The sequence below is a fragment of the Alligator sinensis genome, unplaced genomic scaffold, assembly GCF_000455745.1.
Source record: "Alligator sinensis unplaced genomic scaffold, ASM45574v1 scaffold301_1, whole genome shotgun sequence".
NCBI classification, from domain to species: domain Eukaryota; kingdom Metazoa; phylum Chordata; order Crocodylia; family Alligatoridae; genus Alligator; species Alligator sinensis.
Genome location: NW_005842035.1, coordinates 830,368 through 840,327, shown reverse-complemented (window position 1 = coordinate 840,327; position 9,960 = coordinate 830,368). Strand labels below are relative to the sequence as shown.

The window sequence follows — 9,960 nt, the reverse complement described above, 5'->3', positions numbered from 1 at the left end:
CCTCCCCCTCCCCTCCCCCCCCCTACCTGCCCCCTGCCCCTGCCCGGTGCGGCGCGGGGGGAGGGGGTGCGTATCCCCGGGCCCACGTGCCCCCGCCCCCGCCCCGGGGTGCATGCAGGGTGCACGGGGGCTGCGGTGCTGCTGCATGTGCAGGGAGAGGGGGTTACACCTCCCCCAGGGTGCCCCCGCGCTGCCCCTGGCAGGGTTTGGCCTCTGCAGCCCTTCCAGGCAAGCAGGACACCCCCCCCCCAGGTCTTTTTGGGGGTGGTCATGGCTTTGCTGCCCATCCCCAGCCCCGTCCCCTCTGACTTTCTCGGAGAAATCTCCGTGCACACCCCGAGGCCTTGCGTGTGCATCGGGGGTACGGGTGCAAGGGCTGCTCGTGCGCCGTGTCGTCCCCCCCGAGCGGGGCTGGCACGCGCGTTGCCTTTCTCACGCCGCCGCGATGGGCGAGGGGTCGGCGGCGTTTCGAGTCTTTAGGCCCACGGGTTTCGGCGCGGCGGCCGCGTTGCTCCTTGCCGGGACGATGCTGCGGCGCGCCGGGGAGCAGAGAGAAACAGGGTCTGAAAATGGTGGGAATAATGATTATTATTATTATCGTTCTCTCTAACGAAGCAGGGCCCGGTACTAAAAGTTCACTGGGGGCCGCCGGGAGTGGAGGTAGGGTGCTGCTGGGGCGAAGGGGGCCGCTGTCCAAGTGGGCAATGTCAATGGGGTCTTTGCACCCTGACGGAGGATGAGTGGAGCCATCCGCTGAGTGCCCGGTGGTGGACGCTCGCGGCTCAGCCACATTCACCAGGGGGTTGCACACGTGCTTGGAGGAAAAGGGGTATCAGGAGCTATTGAGCACGGGAGTAAGGGGCACAAAGCAGAGCTTCCTGGACCGGCAATGCTGGAGGCTGCAAGGGAGAGAGGAACAGGGGGAAAACCCCGTTGAGACCCAGTTCACTCTCCCTTCCAGCCTGCCGCGTGGGACACAGGAGCCTGGGCCAGACGCACCTGATCTGACCTAGCACGTGGCAGCAGGGAGCAAAGCGTTTGATGCAGAAAGTAGTCTGGGAGATTGGAGGCTTTGATGCCACGGTGTACGATGGTTTCCCAGCTGCTCCAGCCAGGGGTGCCTAAATATAGGACCGTGGGGGAAGAGAGCGAGCATGGGATCCAGAACATTTCACTCCCGGGTCGCCGGTTCAGCTGCGGTCCAAGTTGCTGGCTGCCTGAGAGCTGTTGTCCGGCGTCGATGCTTCCTTGAAAGGACCTATGGGGGTATTCAGCCCATTTCCGTTCCAGGGTTTTATCACGCACGGATCCCAAAAGGCAAGGAAAATTATTCCGCAGCATGATGGGAATTTTGTCAGAAATTTTTTTGGGCTGTGGTCAGGCTGCTTTTTTCCCTTTCTTATCCTTGCTGCTTGCATTGACATGCATGCTTCCTCTCTCTCTCGCTTGGTCTTGATGCATGATCCGTCCAGGTGCGTCTACACTGGAGGCAGCTCGGGTTTGCATCGGGCACTGGCGTTGCCCTCGCTGTGTCTTCTCACGCCGCACGGTTAAAATGCGTGCACCCTGATTTCCGCAGCGCTCCCGTCCATCCTGCCGTCCAGAGCAATGACCGGGAAGTATTTCTGCAAGGTCTTGTGTGCTTCCCTCTGAATCAATAGGCCCCGGTGGCTCGTGGCAGCTGGTTACCAGCTGAGATGGGATTTTTAGACCAGCGTGGCAGCTTCCAACCCTACAGACCTCCTCCTCACCTCCGGGCCTGAACTCCCTTCTGCATTTGCAGGCAGCCTGCTGGATGGTCTCTTGGCCCAGCTTCCTCTTGCAAACTGTTTCCGCTCGCTCCATCGTCCGTTTTTGTTTCTTTGAGCCCCGTTCGGTTTATCGGCACGCTTCGGTGCACGCGTTTCGGGGCTGCGTATGCTCCACTCCAAATTATAGCAAACTGGTCGTGTGGCAGACGCGTTACCTGCTTTGCTCCCTATTCTAGCACTCTGCAAGCACGGCGGCTTTCCCAGGATTCTCCTTTTTCGCGGAGTATCTTTACCTTTGTCATATGCATCTTAATCACCCGTTACAATTGGCGCTGTCTCCCTGCCTCGTTAGGTGTCTTGGCGGTGAGGCCTAAGATTGAATTGGTGGTGGAGAATTGAATTGCATGCTCCCCGATGGGGATTTTCCCATCCAAACGTGGTTGGGGATGGGTGGCAGGGGGAACATTGCGTGGAAAGGTGTGCTGCATCTCCTGTTGGCCACGGTTTGCTATGGGGTTAAATATATATTTTAGTTATTGATTTGGTTAATTAGTTAGCTGTTAATGAGATGCATGTCGTAGATCATAGACGGTGAGGGCTGGAGGAGGCGGCAGGGGCCCCTGTTCAAAGCAGGAGCAGCCCCAACTCCATCAGCCCATAGAAAATGAGGGTAAAAGGGATCTCAGGAGGTCACATCTGGTCCAAAGCAGGGCCAGCCCCAACCACATCATCCCAGCCATGACTTGGTCTTCAAAACCTCCAGGGATGGAGACTGCACCACCCTGGACTGTCCTACCCAGCAACAACCTTAGGGCAGCTGACGGGAAAAGAGCAAACGAGAGAAACAAAATAATTTAAAACTGTATCGGTACCCTGCTGCTGCATAAAAGAGAGACCGAGAGGCAGCGCAGCAACCTTTGGAAATCCCAGTTTCCAAAGTGATCACCATTTGCTTATGACATGCTGAGGCAGATCAGATCTCAAAATGATCTAATTCTGAGTACCAGCTTTGGTCCCACTTTGACTGCACCGTTGCCTCGGCCTCGCTCTTGCAGTTGGCAGGAGCCAGGGCTCGAACATAAGCATTCAGGCATCTCCCTTATGGTTACATTCGCCCCTGCTAGACGTTGAAGGATGCTCACGTTAGGGCGACACGACGCGTAGAGAGGGTTTGCACGGGGGATGTGCAAGGGGGGCAGGAGCCTGGATGCCCATGGGGAGGCATACTTTTGATCTCTGAATGTAATAAAGGTGCAAAATAAGGGCTGTTAGTATTGCCCTGGGATCAGAACGGCTTCCTCAGTGGTTAATCTTATTGCTATTATTATTATTATTATTATGACTTATGATAGTATCCAGAGGGCCCCCATCAGGGTAGGCGCCTGTCATTTGATTTCAAAGCATGGGTATCATCGTGTTTGTTAAAATAATTCTTTCACGTTTGGATGCCAGATCTGTTAACGCCTCCAGAAACCTCAAGCAAGTTGCTTTCCCTTCATTATCCCCAGCGAAGAGAAGCTAGAGCATTTCAGAGCAGGATGATGGAAATGATTAAGGGCTAGGGGGGGGAAAAAAAAAATCTGATGAAGGAGATATTAAGAGAGACTGCCGGTGTTTGCAAATCGGCGCAGGAGAGCTGGTAAAATAAAAAGCACCAAGTAAGCAAATTGGATAGAGAGCGTCTATTTAATGTGTCCTGTAGCACAAGGCCTGGGGGGGATGTTTAATGAAATTGCGATGTGGAAGAGATGCTAAACTTGCCACATTTAAAGTCTTTTTTGACCAAGAAGGATTGGGAGCTTTGTTCAGGAGCACCTGGCATCATCGGTAGTCCCGGCGGGAGACAGGTGCTGCAATAGGTGGACCCTGGGTTTTGGCAGGATTGAACTTCAGTTTTCACTCTAGTATCTCCGCTGCGTCCGGCCTTCATAGCCACCGCTGAACACACAGGGTGCGGACGATGGCCAAGATGGCGTGCCGCCCCAATAGCCGTGTTCAGTGGGTGCAGAAAAGGGAAGCCTAAATAAACTTTGAGGTGGGTGCATTAAGAGCAGGATCACTCAGTGCCACCAGTGAAGCACTCGCTTCCTTTAGGGACCGTCATGCTTTTAAGGTCCATTATCTCAGCCCTCTCCTGATGCGGGAGGACTTTGCAGGAGCCCCACGACTACTTGAAGGGCTTCTTTCAAAGCAGCAGTCTCAACGCAGGGATGGGAAAGACAATTTTTTGCAGTCAGCTCACGCCTGCCGGTCGAGACTCGCAGAAGGGAATGTCAGAAAGCTTGGTGTGCTTTTTGTTTTGTAAAATAGAAACAACCAGTGAAAAGAAAATAAATCAAACCGAAAACCACAGACCAAAAAAAACCCCCATGATGCCTACAGGCTTTCGACAATTGAAGACATTTGCTTCGGCCAGGCGTGGTGCTTAACAGGTGCTGCTCCCGGTGCTTCTGGGCATAGGAAGACAGGCAAAGGTGGTCGTGTTGCTAATCCAGATATGAAAAATGTTGCCTCATCATAGTGATTCGGATGAATGGCAAAGACACTCGAGCAGAGATTCTCCCCTGATCCTAAGGAGAATTAGCTTCGATCGCTTTCTGAGCCGGTGCAAGAGGCGGCGAGAAAATGATCGTTTTGAAGTCTCCATCAGCAAGTATTTGTCACTTAGGTGATAGGTATCCGCTGTTGGGATCTGTGGGTGACACTCGCACACGCGTGAGTCACTCGTGAACTCTCCCTAAAGTATCACAATCTATTCAAGAAAGGAAAACAAACACCCGTGGCGTTGTGGGTTGCCCATAACCTTTTCTTAGACAAGATGCAGGCTCGTGAGCATCCCTGCCCTCCTTTTTCAGACGCTCGGAGATCTTCAGGTCAGGAGCATTTGAAGCGGTTCCTCCTCGTTAGTGGCTTGATGGGGTCACAAGCTGGGGCCCGGTTCCTCCTCGTTAGTGGCTTGATGGGGTCTCAAGCTGGGGCCTGGCTGGCCCTCGTGCACGGGCCGGACCAAATTTCTCCCTTGTGTTATTAATGAGACCCGCATCAGCCCTATTTGTGCGTGTGTGTACTTTTCTTCCATTTTCCTATAGTCGAGTTGCATGAATTTAATTGACTTCTAAATTGTTTTTGGTGCTTTTGGTGGGTTCTGCAGGGGAGAATCCCGTTCCTTGTGCTACACTTGTGTGCATACACAACACACAAGAGCTGCCACCATCACAACCCGGCCACTTCAGGCTCTCCAACACATGGCCCAGACTCGAGACCTAACAGGGTCCTTCCTAAACTGGCTGCAGTAGTAAGTCTTTTATCTTCCCTGCGGATTAGCTGCTGTAGAGCAATACCGCTCACTCATTTAAAGCCTGAAAAAGAGACAGGGCGTACTTTAGACGTGAAGAGAGGCCTTGCACAGCGAATGCGGTGCCTACCTTAATTTATCCCCGTTTGGCCTGTGCATTGTCTCCTCCTTGATCTTCGTGATTTTGTAGAAAACATTTATGCATTTTGCACCGCTTTTGCTTCTGACGGCGCGCATGGATGTGAGGTTTCCCAGTCCAGGTTCGTGCTGCTTTCACGAACGGTCAAAGTGTTACTCTTTGCAATGACGGTCGAGGTGTTTAGAGGGGGAATAGGTGGGCGGTCGGGCGGTGTGGTGAATAGCCTTTCACTGCTACGTTGGGTCTTGCAAGTAGGCTGGATCCGTGGACATTGAAAGATGCTGTCTCTCTTTCATGGGGTTTAGGTATCCCTTGTGAAATGAGTTTGGGTCTTGGCGTGCTTCTCGATGGCGCCAACGCAAAATGTTGGAGGATGCAAGGGGGCGCGGAAGAAAAAGTCATCGGATGAATGGGGAAGGGTCAGTGAGGTCTATCCCATACTGGTTCAGGGCATGCTGTCTGGCCCAGTGGGATGGTACTTAACTGGGATTGAGATGGATTCACCTCCTGCGGACTTTCTGTTGGGGAATAGAGCAAAATTGCTTCATCTTCCTTGTGCCTCAGTTCTCCTCTGTAAAATGGTCGCAATATGTCCTCCCTTTCCCCAGTGTGGTGAGAATGAAATCCATTCATGCTTCGGGAGAGAAACACAGGGAAAACCTTAGAGGTAGCTGGACTTGTTCTCTGGGTAGTGGATTTCCATATTCAGCGGCATCTCTTCTCTAGTGGGGTTCACTACTTAAAAAAAAAAAAAAAAGGGGGGGGGAAAGCCCCCCACAAGCCAGTAAAGCTGCCTGGTAATGCATTTGAGCCAGACCAACTTCAGCCAAGCCTTGGGTAGTTCCTCCTCGAGTGGAATAGTTATTTTAGATTTAATAAGGCCATTATCTTACGGTAATAAAATATCAACTAACTTGCCATAACTGCCTGGTTTAATGTCTATTAAAAGCCCCCCATACTTCACTTTCTGGGTGAAATGTAATAGAAGTTCAGTTGAGCATTCATTGCTTATTTAATTTAAAATTAAGTTGATCACCACAGTTGGTAACAGCTGCCGAGGATTCAATTAACATTCAGTAAACTATCAGCAAACTACCTTGTTAGCGCTGAATTAGAAGCAGTCAGGTCTTGTTTATCCCCATCAATTTGTAAGCCCTGGAGTTTTGCTTTTTTTTGCTCTCGGATCCGTGTTTCTGGGCTGTTTTCCTGGGTCCTCTGCTCGTTGGGACGAGGCAAGGACTCGGGGTTCCTTCAAAACGATCGCGAAGCGTTGACTGGTCCCAGTGCATTGGCAAAGGCGGAAAGGATGGATCTGAACCCCTACAAAGAGTCCCTTTGGGAAGGGACCTCGGGCACGCGGTGCCGGCATGAACTGCGCAGTGAGATGGGTGGAAATGGAAGAAAACAGTGATCAGTCCTCGACAAAATCTGGGTGTTGCGTCTGCCCCGGCCTTATGCATTTGCTGCCGTTTAGGCCGGTTAAGACCGAAGAACCAGCCACTAAAACGGACGGAAGATTTTCTGTCTGGCACGCAACTGGATTTTGAGTTGGACTTAAGAGAGAAGCACCTGGTTTTTGTAGGCGAGGTAAAGCTTTTTTGTCTAAAAATACAGCACTGAAAAGAGAATCCCGTGGCTGCAAACCTCAAAGTTGGATGTTTTTTCTGCAGGGAAAATACTGACTTTTGGTTCACAAGCTGAACACCTGCCCCAGGGGCAAAACCCCAATGCTCCTTATTTCTACCTGGGAGGATACTCTGTTTTGCTTAGTGCTTCCATGCCTTTTATTTTGCACCTTTTAAAAGGTGCACTAAAAGTGCAAGCTTCTGGCCTGTGCTGTCGTGCCTCACCCTGCCTTATCTCAGAAAGCAAAGGAACAATTCCCTTCCGTCCTATGCATATCAGAGGAGACTGCTATCTAGGAGTTAGTTGCTCCTATTCCTGCCCATCCCCCAGGTGTATAGTTTGCATTCCCCTAGCTTGCTGGATGCTGGTGACGGGTCTGCTATAGGATGAATCATCCCTCCACCCAAATAAAATGAGCACCCGGTCCTGCATCTCGCGGAGCTCCTCGCCCTGACGTCTGCGGAGAAGGGAGCGGGGTAGGTAGGGGGAGAGCATGGCAGGGATGGGGAGCAGGTGGCCTGTCATCACTTCTGGACCCTTCATTATGACCTTGAGTGAAAGGGGACCGGGTGCTGCAAAGGGAAGGGAGAAAGGCAATGGGAGAGGGTGGTGAGAAGGTGCTTTTTCCAGTGCAGAGATGCCCTTGTTTCCCCTGCCCTTTACTCGGGCAGGGTGCCTTGTTTTCTTGTGTTGTGCTGGGGTGCACAATCCCATGGGCTCACAGGTACCTGTGCATGCCGGGGACCAGACTGATCTAAGCGGGGACGGTCCTGCTTTGAGGATGAGCCCCCAAAGTCCCTTCATTTTTGATGACCGTATGGCTTGTGGCCCCTTGTTTCTGTAGGGTGGCTCACCGGGTTGACTTCTCGGTAATCAGCAGTGCCTCGCACTACGTTTGCTGCAGTCAAGGTGTGTTTTCTTGGGAGGTAAATAGACTAAGGGAGTGCCTGCGCTGCAGGTCAAAGGTGTGATGACTGCCGCTTGCCTGGCTGTACCTGAGCCAGCTTGGCCTTGCTAACAGCCTAGCTACAGCAGCACAGCTTGCCAAAGCCTCAGGGGGGGTAAAATAATTTTGCAACCTGCGCTGAGCATCCATGCTGCTACGGTCAGCACCCGGCCGGTGTGGGTGTATCTGTGCAAGCGCTTCAGGCCCGCCGCGGGATCGAAACACAAGCAAACCCTGGAGGAGCTGTGTGCATTGCAACCGGTTCGAGCTCCAGGTAATGCCTTTGAGTTCCTCCGAGCGTTTCATAGTTTCATAGTTTCATAGTTTTAGGGTCGGGAGGGACCTAATAGATCTTCTAGCCCAGCACCACCTCCCTTGGAAGTTGGTTCCAGCTCCTAGCCGCCCTGACTGTGAAGTAGTTTTTTCGGATGTCCAATCTGTACCTCCTCTCCATCAACTTGTGCCCATTATTCCTTGTTATGCCAGCAGGGGCTAGGGGAAACAGCGTCTCCCCCAAACCCTTCTGGTTCCCCCTAGTGAGTTTATAGACGGTCACCAGGTCCCCCCTCAGCCTTCTCTTGTGGAGGCTGAATAGGTTCAAGTCCCGCAGTCTCTCACTGTAGGGTCTGCCCTGTTGTCCCCGGATCATGCGGGTGGCCCTCCTCTGGACCCTCTCCATGTTGTCCACATCCCTCCTGAAATGGGGCGCACAGAACTGGACACAATACTCCAGCTGCGGCCTGACCAGCGTCGCATAGAGGGGGAGGATCACCTCCCTGGCTCTACTCGAGATGCACCTGTGGATGCACGACAAGGTCCGGTTAGCCCTGCCAACCATGACCTCGCATTGTCGGCCCATGTTCATCTTGGAGTCAATAATGACACCAAGATCCCTTTCCGCCTCCGTGCTCTCAAGTAGGGAGTTCCCCATCGTATAAGTGTGCTGCTGGTTCCTACTACCCAAGTGCAGCACCCTGCACTTGTCCGTATTGAAACGCATCCTGTTCCTGTCTGCCCACCCCTGTAACCTATCCAGATCCTTCTGCAATCTCTCTCTCCCTGCTAGCGTGCTCACCTCCCCCCAAATTTTGGTGTCATCAGCGAATTTAAACAGGTTGCTCTCCACCCCAACATCAAGATCGCTGATGAAGACATTGAACAGCGCAGGGCCCAGGACCGAGCCCTGAGGGACTCCACTACCCACCTCCCCCCAAGTCGAATATGATCCATCCACCACCACCCTCTGAGTGCGACCCTTCAGCCAATCTGCAATCCATCTGACCGTGTAGGCATCTATGCCACAGTCGCCTAGTTTATTAATTAGGATGGGGTGAGAGACGGTGTCAAAGGCCTTGCTGAAGTCCAGAAAGACTACATCCACCGCGACACCTGCATCCATGGCCTTTGTGACCTGATCATAAAAGGCGATCAGGTTGGTCTGACATGATCTCCCCCTAATAAATCCATGCTGATTGCCCCTGAGCATCATTTCTGATGCCGGCCCATCACAAATGTGCTCCTTGATGATCTTCTCAAAGAGTTTCCCCAGGATTGAGGTAAGACTGACGGGCCTATAATTGCCCGGGTCCTCCCTTTTCCCTTTTTTGAAGATGGGGACCACATTAGCTACCTTCCAATCGTCTGGCACCTGGCCCAAGCACCACGATCGCTCGTAGAGCCGTGCCAGGGGCCCTGCAATAACCCCAGCCAGCTCCCTCAGCACCCTGGGGTGGAGAGCATCCGGACCCGCTGACTTGAACGCGTCCAGCCCCTCCAGAAGCTCTCTAACCCGGTCCTCCCCAACCTGAGGTCTGAAGGCGATCCCCTCGCGTCCGGCTTCTATCACAGCAGGGAAGTCCCGGTCCCTGCACAAGAAAACGGAGGTGAAGAATTGGTTAGAGGTCCGCTTTATCCTCTGATGCAACCACCAGATTGCCCCGCATATCCTGCAGGGGCCCCACATTACCCGGCGCCTTCTTCATCCTCCCAATATATTTGAAAAAGGACTTTTTGTTATCCTTAATCCTGGACGCTAATCCGAGCTCTATATCCGCCTTGGCCTTCCTAACATTTGGGAGAGCGTTTGGGAGAGACCGCGCTGCCACGGGACACGGGAGCTACAAAGGGTGACGGGATTAACACGACAGCTGCTGTAACTCAAGCGGACGCGTCTCCTGCGAATTTCATGTGTTGGTGCTATTCT

At 52.8% G+C, this 9,960-nt stretch overlaps 1 protein-coding gene across 2 annotated transcripts in view; it reads left to right on the top strand.

The window, feature by feature from the left end:
* The first annotated feature begins 551 nt into the window (after positions 1 to 551).
* Positions 552 to 9,960, top strand: part of LPP (LIM domain containing preferred translocation partner in lipoma) — a 432,466-nt gene continuing 423,057 nt past the window's right edge. Inside the window, exon 1 of one of the 2 annotated variants that reach the window (XM_025202699.1) lies at positions 552 to 572. The gene's annotated coding sequence lies outside the window, so the exon portion shown is untranslated. Of the gene's footprint in view, positions 573 to 4,724; positions 5,047 to 9,960 lie in introns of those variants that run through there. The other variant, XM_014519363.2, reaches the window with a different exon arrangement.